The sequence below is a fragment of the Pelodiscus sinensis genome, chromosome 1, assembly GCF_049634645.1.
Source record: "Pelodiscus sinensis isolate JC-2024 chromosome 1, ASM4963464v1, whole genome shotgun sequence".
Classification (NCBI taxonomy): Eukaryota; Metazoa; Chordata; order Testudines; family Trionychidae; genus Pelodiscus; species Pelodiscus sinensis.
In genome coordinates this window covers 14847051-14864089 of record NC_134711.1, presented here as the reverse complement: position 1 = coordinate 14864089, position 17039 = coordinate 14847051, and the positions used below count along the sequence as shown (strand labels likewise).

Sequence of the window (17039 nt, the reverse complement as noted above, 5' to 3'; positions counted from 1 at the left end):
AATGTTTCTAATGACCTAGTGGAGTTTACATTTTAATATAGCTGAATATGTCTTGCCTTACATTCAGGGGTAGGCCTGTAGTGTGTCATAGACCTAGGCAAATGTATCCACAATTGTAATTCCACAACCAAAGCAAGAACTTGAAACCGTTTCTCGTATGTCTTGTTCCTTGGTTTTTCATATATTATTTTTTAACATTTCTGGTTTCATGTTGCTAGAGAATGCACAGGTGCGTACTCTCAAAGAAAGGGAGAAGCAATGCAGTCAGGAATTGAGGATGAAATTCATTTTATCCTATAGTCCAAGAAACCAGGGTTTGTGCAGTTGAGGAAGAGAAATCCCCTCCACTTCCTATGTCCGTATTCCAACCTATAAGCAGTACCAAGCAGTGATCCTTGTAACCTGCATGCCTGTGCAGCCACTCAGGAGAGATTCAGATGCTGCCCAGCTGATTAGCAGAGTGCCCAGGGCTAGGTTTTTTGTTTCTGTTGGTGGTGTGTATTTGCACATGCTTTAGCGCGCACAAAATTATTCTGCACATGGATGGAAAAATCCCGTACATGGATGGAAAAGTTTAGAGAGAACATTGCTTCCAAGATATATTGCAAATTCTGTATTTCCCTCTCCTGGGATATCCTAGCTAGCTACTATTGGTAGCCTTTGGCACAATCAATATGGAAGTCTTCTTTGTGACATGAAAAGGCACGGAAGACAGTATAGCTGTTGGGAGGGTTCAAAAGCTTCACCACTGGCTTCTCTCCTACCCCACACTGATCTAAAAGGGGGAGGGGGGGAATAGGCATGTTTTGGTCCTCTGTGCCTGGGTGATTTTTACAAGAGAACAAGTTAAGAATCTGAAATCTACTGGACTAATCCAGGGGAGTCTTTTCTCCCCTTACTTGTGGTAAGAGAGGTCCCTCAGCTTTGCGATCAATGTACATTTATTTAAGTGATGTATATTTGATCCTTGAAATAGCTTAATATAATTTAAAAAATATTGAATAGTCTAATAGCACCTTAAAGACTAACAAAAGACTAACAAAACATGTTGATGGTATCATCAGCTTTCGTGGGCACAACCCACTTCTTCACATGACTGCAGTATTAAAAGTCCAGATCCAAGAATAAATAAGGGAAGTGGGGGAGAGGGGGAGGAGAAAAAAGACAGTGAATAGATTGTTTTTATCAACCTCTTGTAATTTGAACAATTAGCACCTCCATTGTTTGCTCGGTTGAAGTCATAGGATGTGGAAGGTAGTGTGCCAGCCAGTCATTTTCCAGGATAGATTGTTGATGATATAATTGGGGGTTTCCCTTCATGCCCATAACTTTGTTTAGTTCAATAGTGAGGGTTCCCCCCTTTCTGAGAGACACTGATTTCACCGCCCCTGTGCCAGCTGAAGCTAGCTAATTCATGGAGTGAAGTGAGTTGAATCAGCTCCAGAAGGAAGCTGTGCCAGTCGGAGGTAGCTTATGGAGATGACATCCACAAAGTCTTTTTATGGTGAGAGAGAGAGTGCTGGGGGAGTGTGTGTTTCTATGAGGGGGAGATAATGGAATAATTCTTTCAGTGCCTTGTGTGTAGAGTGAATAGGCATTCACGTGACCTCATGTATTTACACTGTCCTTTGTTCTATTGAAAATAATAAATATCTAGGGATGTTAATTCTCTTTTAAGAGGACGTGACAAGAAGTGGGTCAAGAATGGTCTGCTATACATAAATACATCCTAGATCTAGGGCTGCACGTATGTATGTGCACTTGTATGCAAACTTAAATGATTTCTAAGGAATTAATTTACACTTTCGGACGTGCTGTTTAGACCCCTGCCAAGCAAAGCACTTAAGCACGTGGATCAAAGTTGTTTAGTTACCTTTGAATTCAGATTCAAAGTAAAGGGAAAATATTATTGTCAGGAAGCTCAGGAAGGCAAGGAATCTAGTTTGAACAAGGGAAGTAAGGGTGTAGCCATTTCAGTGGGTAACCGAGATGCATAAGCTTATCCGTTTTACCCAAATGGCTACTACACACAGCTCCCAGTCTGGCTCCCAACGAGCCACCTACCATTTCATATCGCTATCTCTTATACAGAGGCAGCAGCGAGGAGTGGGAGGCAGGAACCAGTACATGCAGAGAGCTGGCTTAAAAGCTGGCTCCCTGCATGCACCAGCTCCTGGGGAGCAGCTTGCTGTAACCGCTGACATTTTCAGCGGCTACATGGTTAGCCATTTACATGCATTTTAACATCTCTAATTTGGACCAAGTGAAATTTTATGCCTTCCTGGCAGGTCAGGAGGCATGAATCAATGTTTGTCACTCTCCCCATCAGCATCTCTGGGGGAAGCTAATGATCCAACCAGCGGGCTGAATTGAGTGGTGAAACCTGGTCACATGCCACCTGAGGCACGTTGTGCCATATGCTAAGAAGATGACTGGCAGGTCAGGTTGCTGAGTAGCACCTAAAAATAAACACTAGGTACATTGATCTGCTTTTTAAATTGAAAAATGGTTTTGCTCCTTTAGTTTCCTTGAAGTGCCACCAGCGAAATGGATGATTTGCCTTCAACTCCGTTGACTTGATAAAATCTTCTAGGTTTTCTCTCTTTGTGGTATTCCATAAGGGACTTCATGGAAGGGTATATGTGGTTAGTTACATCTGAGCTCTCTCTGGGCACGTCTACACAGCAGGGCAAAAGTCGAATTAAGATAGGTAACTTCAGCTACGTCAGTTGCATAGATGAAGTCAAAATAGCTTAACTCGGCTTTTGGCTGTCTATACAGCAGGAAGCCGAAGGAAGAACATTCTTCCTTCGACTTCACTTACTCCTCGCGAAATGAGGCTTACAGGAGTCCGAGAAAGAAGTCCTCCAGCTCAGTGTTATTTCGAAATAATGGCTTGCTGTGTAGAGACATGCATTTTGTTGTTTTGAAATAACGTCAGTTATTCTGAAATAACGTTGCTGTGTAGATGTACTCTTTGAGATGTAGAATGGGATACAAATGTCTCTGGGAGGTCAGTTTGTGAGGTAAGTGAGGCAGGAGGCCAGTGTTCACTTGCAGCCTAAAGATTTTTTTTTTGGCCTTTGGCCAGTTTAGATTATGATAATTATTCATTATATAGTGCCTTTCATTCAGAAGGTTTCCAAGGCAACTTGTTCTTGAAGTAGAGCTATACTGTAAAATATACTGAAAACAACTTACCGTATTTTAGCAAATATAACCCGTGGGTTATATTCGTTATTACAATCCCCGCACACCCCCTGTGGGGTATACTCGGGTGCGGGGTATACAAAAATGTTTTTACTCACCTGGTGGTGAGCGCTCTCCCGCCCCTTTTCCTGCTGCACAGCTGCCAGCCTCTGGGCAGGGGAGTGCTCACCTCCTGGTTCCTGCGCAGGATCACTCCCCCTGCCCCTTCTTGAGGCTGCGCAGGAACCAGGAGATGAGCACTCTCCCACCTGGAGGCTGGTGGCTGCGCAGCTGCAGGAAGGGCCGGGGGAGCGCACTCATTTCACCGCCAAGAGGTTTTGCGGCCGCGTGGGAACCAGGTGGGGTGAGTTCTCCCCCGTCCGGAGGGTGTCTAATTCCCCCCCCCCCCCACTCGTAGATGCCCTCCCTCCCCCGCACAGTTTAGAAAAAAAGTCTTGTATACCCTGCGGGTTATACTTATGTGCAGGGTATACAAGATTTTTTTCACTCAAACTGCAAAAACCGCGGGGTATATTCGATAAAAGACTGTATATATTTTTTAAAACTCTGCTTGTTACCTTCCCACTTCAATGCTCACAATGTCCAGCAAGACCTGCCAGAAATTTGGAATTTAGTTTTCCTTCTGACAATTCTTTACAGGAATGGGGGTGGGGGAAAAGGAGAATCAGTTTTGTTTGTATCTTTTAGTTTGCTTCTTTATGATATATAAGGAGGCTTGAAATGTATTTTAAAGGCATTTAAAATATTCACATTTTGAAATATCAAAAGTGTCAAATCTGGTAATTTCATCTCTCATCATGCTGGAAGTGTCTGGAGAATCCGGAGAGGCCCTTTGTGAGCAATTCTTACCGTCTGAGTCTATATGCCCAATATGCATGAGTATCTTTACTAATACAAGTCCTAAATCCAGTGAGACTACTTGCATATGAAAAGTTTCTTACATGTTTTTGTGTTTACAGGATTGGCTCCTCCGGCCTAAGGGCTGAGATTGACCATCCTTTAAGAAAAGTGTTTTTCTTCTGTTTCTCAGGACTTTGAATCAAAGGGACGTTAATAAAAATGCAAATCTCAATACAAATTTCTTCCCTACTCAGTTAACTGAATTTCACCTTCCTTGAGGCCTGTGATTTCATAGAATTACTATTTCTCCAGTTGTCCCTATATTCTTCCAGGAAAAACAGACTGTACTAAAGCTAGATTTCTAATGTAAAAGATTGCTCAAATACCCCCTCCCTTCCAAAAAACCCAACCCAAACCAACAACTTTCAGGCTGTCTTAATAATTGAAAAAAAAAATCCGAATCTGTTGTTCCCCTTTGTATGTGGTCTTTCAAAAGGTTAATGTATTAAAAAAACAAAACAGAGACTTATTTAAAATTGTAGAGCGGCAGTAGGCATTTCATAGATAAAGCTGCAAGTGAAGTTGTCCATGCTTGTTTAAGATCTGCTGTAAAAGTTCTGGAGAATACTACAGTGTTTCGACTGCATTGGGGCAGTTTACTTGGGTGTGACTAGCTGGTTGTGGGAGTAAAACCTTAACTCTGAATTTCCTAGGTTTCTGGTTTTCTTTCTTAACTAAGATTCATGAAAAAGTGATGTACGCACTAAAAACAGATTCCTGAAGCTAAACCTTAACCATTTTGTTCAGTACAGTTATAATAACTGAATCATTTCTCTAATGTATGTGTTGTTTATTATTCACTTATATGATGCTTTACAAACACAAAGCAAGACATAGTCCCTGATCTTCCAAGGAGCCTGCAATCTACACATAGAAAAAGAAAACGAAAACTAGTAATTCATAAGACGATTATGGCCCTATAAAAGCACTTTTTATTACGATTTTTGGTAGTGTTATTCATATATAACTTGCTTTTGTTTTCATCTGTTGAATATCCGGTTAACTCATCTCTAGTACCCTCAAATTGCTTGATAGACATAGAGCCCAGGAGTCTGATAATCTTGATTGTATTTGCTCACTTGTAGCTTTGAATGGCAATTATTAGTATCCCAGGATACCAAGAATAGGAACATAAGAACTATCATAACAGATCAGAAAACCTCATTCAAAATCCTGTATAATATTGGTATAGTATGTACTGTCATAATATTTGGCTGGCTCCATAGGAGTCCCTAATTCCTGTTTTATCTGACAGTGTAGTTTTAGTTGAGTTGTTTTTTTCTAGTCTGTTCTTAAGCAAATGATACAATGTGAAACTATATGGCAGGACATGCAATTAGCTCCCTGTTATAGCTGTGAAAATGAAGATGTCTAGCATATGTTTGTATTAGTCCAGACATTCCATATACTTTCTTTTCATTTCCTTGTGGGCATTATTGCTAGTGCATATTTTCTACCATTAAAACAAAAAACCAAAGAGTGGTTGCTGGAACTAAAGAATCCCCACTCTCTGAAAGGAGACACTTGGTGCTTTATAGGCCATTGAATTGGAAGAGTGAACAAAGATACTTCTGTACATTTCTTGCAATTAAAAGCATTGCTGCCATTGCATGTAAAATGAAAGAGCTATCTAGATACCACTAAGTTTGTAGTCTGGAGGGAATGTCACCTAAGATTTAGTGCCAATTTTGTGTGTGTGAGGGGTTTTGTTTTGTTTTGTTAAAACCACATAATTTTTTTATTATTCCTAATACTCTAGCAGATCTTTGTAACAAGGTTTTAGGAATACCACAAGCTGCATTGTGTTATGAGGGGAAGTGTTCTGGTAAGGTGGGTTTCTCGCTCTGCAATGCACTGCTGTGTGTGATCAGTCTCTCCTTGTGAGTGAGTGGTTGAGTGAATGAATGAATGAATGCTAATAATCCCCCCAATTAAATATGGGGATTGGTGAGCTGTTGGAACCCTGTAATGATTCTTAAAATGCAATATTGTAGCTAAGTAACACACTAAGTATGAATACACTTGTATTACATATAATACCTTGACAAGCTGTTTTAGTACATTGTTTCATCTATTTTAAATCTGTTTTGAAAAACTTGGTAAATGTTTGTTAAATCATTTTTAGGTGGAAGGTATTATAAAAGGACTGTTACACAACAAAGCGCACCTCTGAGATGAGCCTGATCAACCTCCTCTCTCCTCCCCTCATTCAATTTTTGGAATGTTCAGACCCAAATCTGCACTGTTCAACTTCAACCACTTTCTAACTGTATGGAATTGTGATTTGGTCTCAGAAGAGACTTTTGCAGAAAGAAAAGGCAGCCTGTAGATTCAGGCTGGATGTGTTTTATATTTTCTATGATCCAAAGATTCGGACCTCTTAAATCCAGGAATTTACTGACCATTTTCACTGGACTGTACTTGCATATGAGAATTGTCAACACGTAAAAATATATAATAAAAGGGACCACTCTTGCTTGAGCATTGGCCTGCTAAACCCAGGGTTGTGAGTTCACTGCTTGCGGAGGCCATTTAGGGATTTGGGGCAAATATTTGTCAGGGATGGTACTTGGTCCTGCTGTGAAGGCAGGGGACTGGACTCGATGACCTTTGAAGGTCCCTTCCAGTTCTAGGAGATAGGCAATCTCCATTAATTTTTTAAAAGGCAGTTGACTACCAAATTTACAAACCAACTACCATTAATAATTATTTGACTCATACTAGTTGCGTGTGAACACCTATATAAGACAATGCCTGTCTCAGACAGCTTACAGCATAATTACACAAGAGTCAATGAGTATAGTAGGGAAATCAGAGGCCCAGAGAGGTGAACTGACCTGCCTACAGTAAAAAAAGCAGATGAGTGGCAGATCAAGACTTTGAAGCCAGACTCTTGCTCTGCGTGGATCTGGTCTACACAGTCTTTGTACAGGTTTATTTGAGCATAAGACAACTGAGGAAGTGTTTTTTTACCCACAAAAGCTTATGTCCAAATAAATCTGTTAGTTTTCAAGGTGCCACAGGACTCCTTGTTTTTGTAGATACAAACTAATAATGCCACCCCTTTGAGACTTATACCTATAGTAAAGCGCTTTTATACTATTATTACTGTTTGCACTAAAGAGTTGCATTGCTTTAACTATGCTGGTACAATTTTATGTGTCAACTAGTACCCTCTCTGCTGAATCATGCTTTCCTTGTCTTTGCATGCAACATTCCTATCTTGAAAATCTGATAGAAAGTTTTAATAGAGCCTTCCCCAGTAATGGCTGTTCCTTTCATTGGCACTTCTGGGAGCTGAACTACTTTGAAAATCTAGCCCTTGTTGTGGATTCTGGCCACGTGTCAAAGCTGTACAGTCGTCATCAGAACACTGAGAGTAGTTCAGAGATGCGGAGTGTTCTGGATGAATGAAGGTGGCATTCATAGGTTGACTTTAAAGAGACAATTGCACTGTCTGCAATAGTACAGTTGTTAGATCCCCTATCTGGTGAGAGAAGAAGGGTTATGTCTGGCAGCTAGGGCATTATCCTGGGACCCAGGGGACCTGGGCTCAGCTTTGTTGCATCACTACAAACTACCTGTGAGAGCTGGGTCATATCATCTCTCTGTGCCAAAGCTCTCCATCTGTGAAATGGAAATAGCAGTATTTCTTTACCTCACAAGGGAAGTTGTGAGGATAAAATACATTAAAGGACCGTGAGACATCTAGACACTATGGTGAAGGGTCATGTATCTCATAAAGAAAGTCAGGGCTTGTCTTCATTGCTGTGGAGATTGATGCTACAGCGGTCAGTCTTCTAGCATTCGATTTAATGGGTCTAGTAAAGACGTGCTAAATCGAACACTGACAGCACCCCTGTTGACCAGGATACTCCTCGCTGTTGCAATGAGTAAGGAAATTGGACAGGAGTGTTCTCTCATCGACCTCCTGCAGTGGGGTTGCCACAGAAAATCGATGTAAGGTACGTCGACTCCAGCTACGCAGTTGTCATAGCTAGAATTGCATAGATTACATCGATTTTCTCCAGCTATGTAGACCTGGGCAGAGAGAGATAGAGATCCTGGCTAAATTGTAATTCTAATTTTTACATTGAGCCTCTCCAATATCTTCTTATGGTTTTCTTTTGCAAAGTTATTCGTCCCTCCCTGAAGAGCTCATGTCAGCAATTGGAAATTCCCAATCAGATACATAATTTAGTATTCTGTTGTGGTGGGTGTGGTTTCTGAGCTGTATCTCTTGCTGCATGGAAAACTCTGCAATTGAAACTGTTTTGCCACTGAAGCTCAGCACTGTAACACATCCTATGTGAATGTTGTTTTTCACTTAGTTCATCCTGCAGTAATGAAAAGCTTTGTTTTGACACTTAATATGTTGGAAAGTCATAACTGAAGGACACCTATTGAAAGGAATATGTGCATATTTTAAGAACTATTCTGTCCAATGAAACACAGATTATTGTTAAATCCTTTAAAGAAATATGTGCTTAAAAAGAAGCTTATTTTTCCAATCGCTTAGAGAAATTAAATTGATAAGAGTACTGTCAAACAGAACACATGATTTCTGTTAGCAAACCATGTTTCAGGAAATGATCGTTTGAAGAGGATGATCAGTGAGAATTTGAAGTGTAAATTCAGGCCTATCTGTACATGCTGGTGTATGTATAGGCGTTACTGTTCATGTTTGAAAACACTATAGACACCACAGTTCTTGTTTTACTTGCAGAATCAGTCACTGATACAGGGTTGGTTGGTTTTTTTTTTAAAGAAAACTGTTTAGCTTTCTGAAAAAATGTCTACAGATATGCAACATTTACTTTCTAAACTCAGACACTGAAAAACAATGTCACTGTCAGGCAAGGATTGCACTTGGGAAGTACGAAACTACCAATACCAGTCAAATCCTGTCATGTATTCATAATTAGGGATCACTATAAAAGGACTAAAATAAAGGATTCCCATTCCTATTGCCTCTGGCATTCTACTGACCAAAAGGAGAACAGAAGTTACATGGTGCCAAGTGCAGTGTTTCACAGTATTTTTTTAAGATTAAACTTCTCTGTAATTGATACACAGATTTTCTAACACACCCTAATTAAGATGTGCAAACCCAGTTTAGAACAACATGGTTGGCTGAAATGGAGATGGAGAAATGTAGTGTAGGAAACCATATACAGGGAAAAGGAAAAATGATATTCAAGATTTACAAACATCAAATAACTTTATTAACAGAAAAGAATGTAGATCAGAGTATTCATTACTTCATACTTACCCAGAGCTTTGTATATGCTGAAAGATGCACAAATAGACATTTATCCTTCTACTATTTCTCTGAAGTATAGAAGTATTGGTGGTTGTTGTGCAGATGGGGAACCAAAGGCAGAGACCTGAAGCGATTTACTCAGTGCTCTTTATAATTGGAAGTAGAGTTAGCTAGAATTTGAACTTGTGACTTTGAGGTTTTCATAGGATTTTTAGAAAAATTAGACATTTATACAGGAAGGATGTGTGTGCACTGCACTGTTATTTCGAGATATACACACATTATTTCAAAATAACACTAGTTATGTACACAACCATTCCGTTATTTTGAAATAATTTCAAAATAATGGATGGCTTATTCCGAAATCTGTAAACCTCATTTTTATGAGGAATAATGCCTATTCCAAAATAGCTATTTCAAAATAGTGGAGAGTCTACACATACCTTATGTCGAAATAGCCCCTCACCAGGCCATTCTAAATTATTCGTCCCCAGTGCCTTCTGGGGCTCTAAATCGAGATAGCACATCTACATTAGGGAAGTCTGCCTCAGACTAGTTTTGAGGCTCCCCTGCAGTGTAGACATACTATTCTGGAATAGCTTATTTCGAAATAGCCATGCAGTGTAGATATACCCAGAAAGAATGAGAGTCTTGTGTTTCAAGTAATAAACCAACTGCTAAAAAGGTAGAAACATACCTAATGGGCAGCTTAGGCAGTTGTGTTTAGAGGTCTAACTGTGAGTGTTTTTTTAATTATGTACAGTAGTACTGATTTTTAAAATCAGTGGTGTCAAGTTAACATAATGGCCATACTGTATCAGACCAGTGATCTATCTTGTACCTTATTTTGAAACATCTGGGACTGACCACTTTTGAAAACAGGGTGTTGGACTACATAGGTATCTGAGCTGACACAAATTAGTGATTCGTCTGTCAACTATGCTTGTTACTCTAGTTCAGTGTTTCCCAATTTTATTTGGCCACAGATTCCTTTTAAACTCGAAAGAATTTTGTGGCACCCCTAATAATAGTCTTATATATGGAGCTTAAAAAGTAGACCACAAATAAGTAACGATAATAATAAACAAATGCTAAACAAGCTCATGAGATCAACATTTAGTTTAATTGAACATACTTAAAAACAAAAATCACATGACAAATAGTCCTCAGCGTACCTGCGTTTCTTATTACTTAGCTGCAATTCTTTATAATTAGCTTGAAATGCCTCAGTATCTTCCTTGCTGGTTTCAGTAACAACTGGAGTGTTTGAAGTACTCACTTTTTTTCTTTAATGTTCCTTCTTTTAGCCAATGATCCATGGGGAGTTTTGGTAATTTAAATTCTATGTGTAGATATTATTAACTTGTCATATTGCTAATGTCAGTCACATGATCCACGCTCCCTGACAGTGAGTATGGGGATTTCCGGTGTTATATGACACGCGATCTCACCACTGACTGAGGTGCGTGCGCAGCGCTGAATAGGGAGTAGAATTTTCTCACAGAATCCTTATTTTCACTTCAGGGAACCCCAGGGTTCTGCAGAACACCATTTGGGAAACACTGCTCTAGATCATATCATCTCTATACAGTAGTTACTCATTTAACACATGCCCGCTTAACGCGTTTTCGCAATAGCACGATTTTTTTTGAGGGGTCGTTTTTCGAATAACATGACCGTCCCCAAAGTAACACGAAAATAATCAAGTGGCAGACTACTTTGCGCAGCAGTATAAGTTAGTGAAAACAGTGCTAATATGCATGAGTGGATGAATACATGTGGTCACAGCGCTCCTCCACTCACTCATGTGTTTATCTTTGTGTTTTAACAAACCCCGGCGACTTGTGTTGCTAGCTATCTAATGTTGACATTGATGACCCAGCACCAATGAAAAATTGAATTTGCCGCTACCACCTGAAACGCAACCCCCACCTTTTCCATTATTTTTAATGGGAAAATTGACCCTGCATAGCATGTTTTCGCTTAGCATGAACATTTTCAGAAACGCATCTATAGGGTTAAATGAGGAATTACTGTACAGATTATAGCTGAGTTGAATTCCCAAAAAGGAAGTTAATTTGTGTAATTCCTAAGGCCTTGTCTACATTACCGAGGCTTGTCAACCTAGAAAGGAACATGGAGGTAGTTCCACCTTTATCTTGAAAAGCTGTTTGGTGGCAGCAGCATAGAGTCTTAGAACTAGAAGAGACCTCAAGAGATCGAGTCCAGTCCCTTGCCCTCATGGCAGGACCAAGCACTGTCTAGATCGGGGCGCGCAATCATTTTTGACTGGTGACCACTTCAGAAATTTTTGAAGTGGCTCTCGGCTGCCCCGGAAGGGGCGGGGCTTCAGGTGGAAGGGGCTGGGCCAGGACATTTTCCTGCTTCCCCACCCACATACCCTGATTGGTCTGGCAGTGGGGGAGCGCACAAAGTCTTTGACCCGCTCCCAGGGAACAGCCAGCTATCTGAACAGCTGGTGGTGCCCATGCCCCTGACGGTGGGAGGAGACTTTGTGCACTCCCCCAGTACCTCCAAGTCCATCAGGGCCTGGGGAAGGGAGAACATGCAAACTTTCTTGCTCCCTGCCCCCGCCCTGCAAGGGAGCACCCTGTTTTGAGTCAACCACCGGCTGACCTTTGCAGGAGACTGTGCTGCTTTCCTTTTGTGTTGGGTTTTCCTTCTTTCGTGACACTTCTTTGTTTACAAGTTCTTCTGTAGGGAGATTTTCTCTTAATTGGGTTTCTTAACCTCCTCCAGAGTAATGTTATTTTAAAGCGTATCATACTTTTTATACTGCAGCAATAGTTTTGAAGTTTCAAAAGTTAAAGGCCCTGGGCCAAAATCTGGGTAGGTGTATGTATTGTATACACACCCCATAAAAGCAAACAAAAATCTGCCTTAAAGCTGTGGAAAGATACTTTCTCTGTCCTTGGCTGCATTCTGGACTCCAGATGTTGTCTTTGATAGGCAGAGCATAAAACCGAATAGTCACGGTTGCATGATGTGATGCAAACATTCATACATCTTCCAGAACCAAGCAATGGTTTGTGTGAACACACCCTTCTGCAGTCTGTTCCTACTGTAGGCATTAATGCACTAAATAATGGGGTGAGGAGTAGTGGAAATTATAAGTGTATGTCTTTTACAAAATAGATGTGCATGCTTTGGGGGATTTGACTGGATTAAAATTTTTTTTTCCAGCTATCAGAATTTGACCTTTTTTCAGTGAAAAGCAATTTTTTAGATGTATTTATCCAAAAATAAAATGTAGAATGTACATTTCTGAACCTTGACCCATAGCTACATGAAACCATTACTTGTTAGTATAATGACTGAAACCATTCTGGCAAAATCTGAATCAAGTAAATTGATGAAGCAGGTGACTATTAACAGATTTTAATGCCAGTATCTCTCTTCCTGTAAATATGACTCTTATATTTGAAGCTGAGATACTGGGAATGTTCTACATAAGCCACAGGATCACTTTTTAGGCTGGATGTCAGGTAGATACAGGAAAGGATGTGTTACCACTACAGGTTGAACTTCTATAGTCCAGACTTCCATAGTCTGGCAACATCTGTGGTCCAGCATCCTCTGCTCCAAGGCTGGAGCATTTGCAGGGAAAAGCTGGGCCCTACCCTCAGCAACTCCTCTTCTTGCCTTCCCAGAACTTCTGGAGCATGGCAAATAACTCATTTATGGCTCTGAGTGAGGGGCGGAGATGGGGATATGCTCAGCAGAATAGGCAAGCTAACTGCAGAGCCCTGCAGCCAAGGCCCAGGAGCTGAGAGAGTAGCTCAGTGGCCACAGAGCCCCGTGCATTCCTGCAGGGCTGTGGTCCTGGCCTCTAGCCACAGGGCTCCGCAGCCACCCTGGTTCTTCCTGGCTCTTCTCCCGAGCGCCCCCTCACCCAGTCCCTACTCAATCAATGCCGTCCCCTTTGCTGCTGCCAGAACAGCCCCTGTGGCAGCAGACGGGCTAGCATTGACCTCCCCTGGTCTGGCAGATTTGCTGGTTCGATACCAGTCAGGTCCCACGGGTGCTGCACTAGGGATTGTGACGTAGTGGGGATGCTGTCTGCTTTTGTGATCCTATGCTGCTCTGTGTCTGTGCAGGGCCCAGCGGGAGATGGGAGTCTCCTGAGCCAAGACACACAGACAATGGCCAGAAGCTTCACACCTAGCCAGGGGAAGGAGTTCGAACAAAGGAAGGCGTGTTGCTGCCTGGGAGGAGTGAGCGAGGGGTGGTGAGGAGAAGGGGAATTCTGGGGGAGGAAGATGAGCAAGGCAGACTAAAGCCAGGACAGGGAGGTTTCAGGGGCCCTTGAACCACTACCCTCCAGGAGGGATAAGGCTGTCCACGCTCAGTGTATCCTGCTACCATTGCCTGTGTCCCGAGAACCAATAAAACCTCCTAATCTACTGGCTGACTGAGAGTCGCAGCTGGCTGCGGACAGGGGGTGCAGGGTCGGGGGCTCCCCAACGTGCTGTCACGGGGAGTTACAATCGTGTACTTTTCAAGAAATTTCATAGGTGCTCGTGATTCCCTTTTGAGAATTTAGAAGGAGAGGGGCATGGGTATGGCAGTATGCATGAAATGTGCAAACTTAAAAAAATGCGGGCTTTGTGGTGTGTATCTGTGTATTGTGCATTTCAGCTGATGTTTGTCCAGGTGTGATTAGACAGCCCTGTGAAATGGGTGTGGGTGAACGCCCTTCCCACATCAGTTTAATCCTTGTTTAAAAGTACACAACTTTAAAAACCTAGTTTACACATGCACCCATGTGCCGCTGGGTTAAATGATTCTCCAGCCCCACTTCCCGCAAATAGCAGCATGCTCCCAGGAGTTTTTGCTAACTTTTGGCCTCCAAATTGACTCTTGCGCTGGGGGAGATCTACCAATTTCTGAAGAATCTTGCTCCTGTTTTCTTGTGACACAAGATCATTCTGTGTCAGAGATGGTTTATTCCTGGGTGAAGCTCCTGACAATATGTCTATAGAGTGACATATTTCTGCATTTGGAATTAACCAAATTACCAGGTGCCAAATAAATTTCCCAGGCAAATATATATTTGGAATCTCCTATAAAGTCTGCGAAGGCCCTCCATCCCATACTCAGCCCAGTTGTTCCAAGCTATCCTGACCACGGAACTGGCCTATGAATATTGTCAATATATTTCACCAGAAGAAAGGAGAACCTGTTTCAAGGAAGCACACTTAATATATGGTAAATTCATTTGCCAAGTGGTGTTGCCTTTTATCTTTGGTGCTTGCTCTTTACAAGGTGCTGTATGCCCTCAGCTTCCATTGGTGCCCACAGAGCTTCAGAATGCTTAGCACATGGCACAGGAGGCAGAATAGGAGAACGGGCCTTGTTTAAATAGGAAGACGAATTGATACATACTCAGTACTCCTCCTCCTTGTCTGCAACCAAATGCGCTCCCCACATGGGTGGCTTCTCCCAGACTAAAGGGGACAACGTAGGAATCCTTAATTTTTTTTAAAGCAACAGCAGATGGATTAGAAAATGTCACTTGATATGAATGTGTGATCAGGTCAAACCTCCTATTCTTTTCCTGGTTATGAAATCTTCCTTGTTTGCTCATTCTGTGTTTGTGTTATGCTGTATGCTTTAGACTTGCCTAATGTGGTTTCGCAGTGAACCCTTGAAAGCCTGGACTGTACTAGAGCTGGGCAGATTTAACAAAAAATCGTGCAACTGAACAGTGTTCTAGATTCTTCTCCTCAGTCCCTAAATGTTTTTCAGAGTGGTGACTTTAAAAAGAATTGATTGAGAAAGCAAGCCACCTTAATTTCCTTAACACAGTTCAACTGCCATATGGTGGGTATTTTAGATGGGGAAATAACGGCTATACTTTCATTTTAGCTAACTTTCTAATCTGTAAACCACACATGAGGCTGAGGGGGGGGGGGAACAGAGTGTGTACTTCTACTCTTCTCTTACTCATTAATTATCAAGATACATTGCTCATTTATCATTGTCCTGCGTAAACTTTGTGTTATCTGCATGGGTTATTCTAGTACTTCATTGACCTCAGACATCAGTCTTGGAAATCAAATGTTAGAAAATCGCCCATCATTTCAAACTGATGAATGGAATGGAAGTGTGAATGGAAGTGCATCTCATTTTGGGTTTTTGGCTTTTAAATATTAACCATCAAACTGACTAGGTAGCCAGATGTTAGCATGATGAAAGTGAAGCAGTGGTATAGGGAATTGCAGTCCTTTTTTAAACTGGAGATATTTATTATATAAAACTGGTACAACTATGCTCTCTCTGTCCCTCTGGGTATGTCTACACTACTCCACTAGTTCAAACTAGCGGGGGTAATGTAGTCATCTGCAGTTGCAAATGAAGCCCGGGATTTGAATTTCCCGGGCTTCATTTGCATGAAGCCGGCCGGCGCCATTTTTAAATGCCGGCTAGTTCAAACCCCGTGCCACGCGGCACGGAGTAGCTAGTTCGGATTAGGCTTCTAATCCGAACTAGCTGTACTCCTCATGGAACGAGGAGTCTAATCCGAAGCCTAATCGGAAGCCTAATCCGAACTAGCTACTCCGTGCCGCATGTAGCCGCGCAGCACGGGGTTCGAACTAGCTGGCTCATGCAAATGAAGCCCGGGAAATTCAAATCCCGGGCTTCATTTGCAACTGCGGATGACTACATTACCCCCGCTAGTTCAAACTAGCGGGATAGTGTAGACATACCCTCTCTTACTCTCTCCCCTGCACCTCCTACCCTTGCCACCCAGGGTTCCAGGTTGGTCAAGTCTGCTTACTAGGAACAATGCCAAAAATACCTGTGGTAGCTGAATAATATATTGCAAGTAAAGACATCACAGACTCTGGGTACACTCGGTCAAGACTGATATAATTGGCATATTCCTATAAAATAGAGGAATCTAACTTTCCCACCCTCCTCATTCCTTTGAGTCTTATATTTTAAGTTGACCAATTCCTTTCCTCTCCCCAGGTTACCAACTTTGGTCCTTTTAGGGTATGTCTACACTGCGGTGCTATTTTTGGATACTTCCATATCCCAAAATAGCTATTCCATGTCTTGAACGCATGCTCATTATTTTGAAATATCTTTTGAAATAACAGGTGCGCTGTTCCAATGTTCCTGTAAAACTCGTTCCACGAGGAGTCAAGGACATTTCGGAATAGTAGTTTATTTTGAAATTTGGTGCTGTGTTGACAGCACCAAATTACGAAATAAGCTATTTTGAAATACACTTGAAATAAGCTATGCAATTAGCATAGCGCAAATTGTGTAGCTTATTTTGAGGTAAAGGTGCTGTGTAGATGCACCAACTCCGTGAGGTTCTAAGACGCTCTGCTTGTGTGGGTTGGAGTATATGCCTAAAACATTTTCAGGCATAATTTCTACAGTTTTTGTACTGCTGTAGCTATGGCAGTTGGCTATATGACTTTTTTTTTTTTAATCAGTGCAATACAACTATTAGTGTTGATGAAGCTACACTGGCATAAAAGAATAAGTTATAAAAATATAGCCACAGTAATACCAGTGTAATGACACCCACACTAGGAGTTGGACTGCTCTATCTCTATCAGCCTAGTTAGAGTGGCACAATTCTTGTGGATAGAGTTTTCAGAAGGTTCTCAACCTGGGCCTTAATATG

The 17039-nt window shown here is 41.6% G+C and overlaps 1 protein-coding gene across 1 annotated transcript in view; it reads left to right on the top strand.

Moving 5' to 3' along the window:
- Nucleotides 1-17039, top strand: part of FAM107B (family with sequence similarity 107 member B) — an 84255-nt gene that overhangs the window by 4640 nt on the left and 62576 nt on the right. The window lies entirely within an intron of this gene.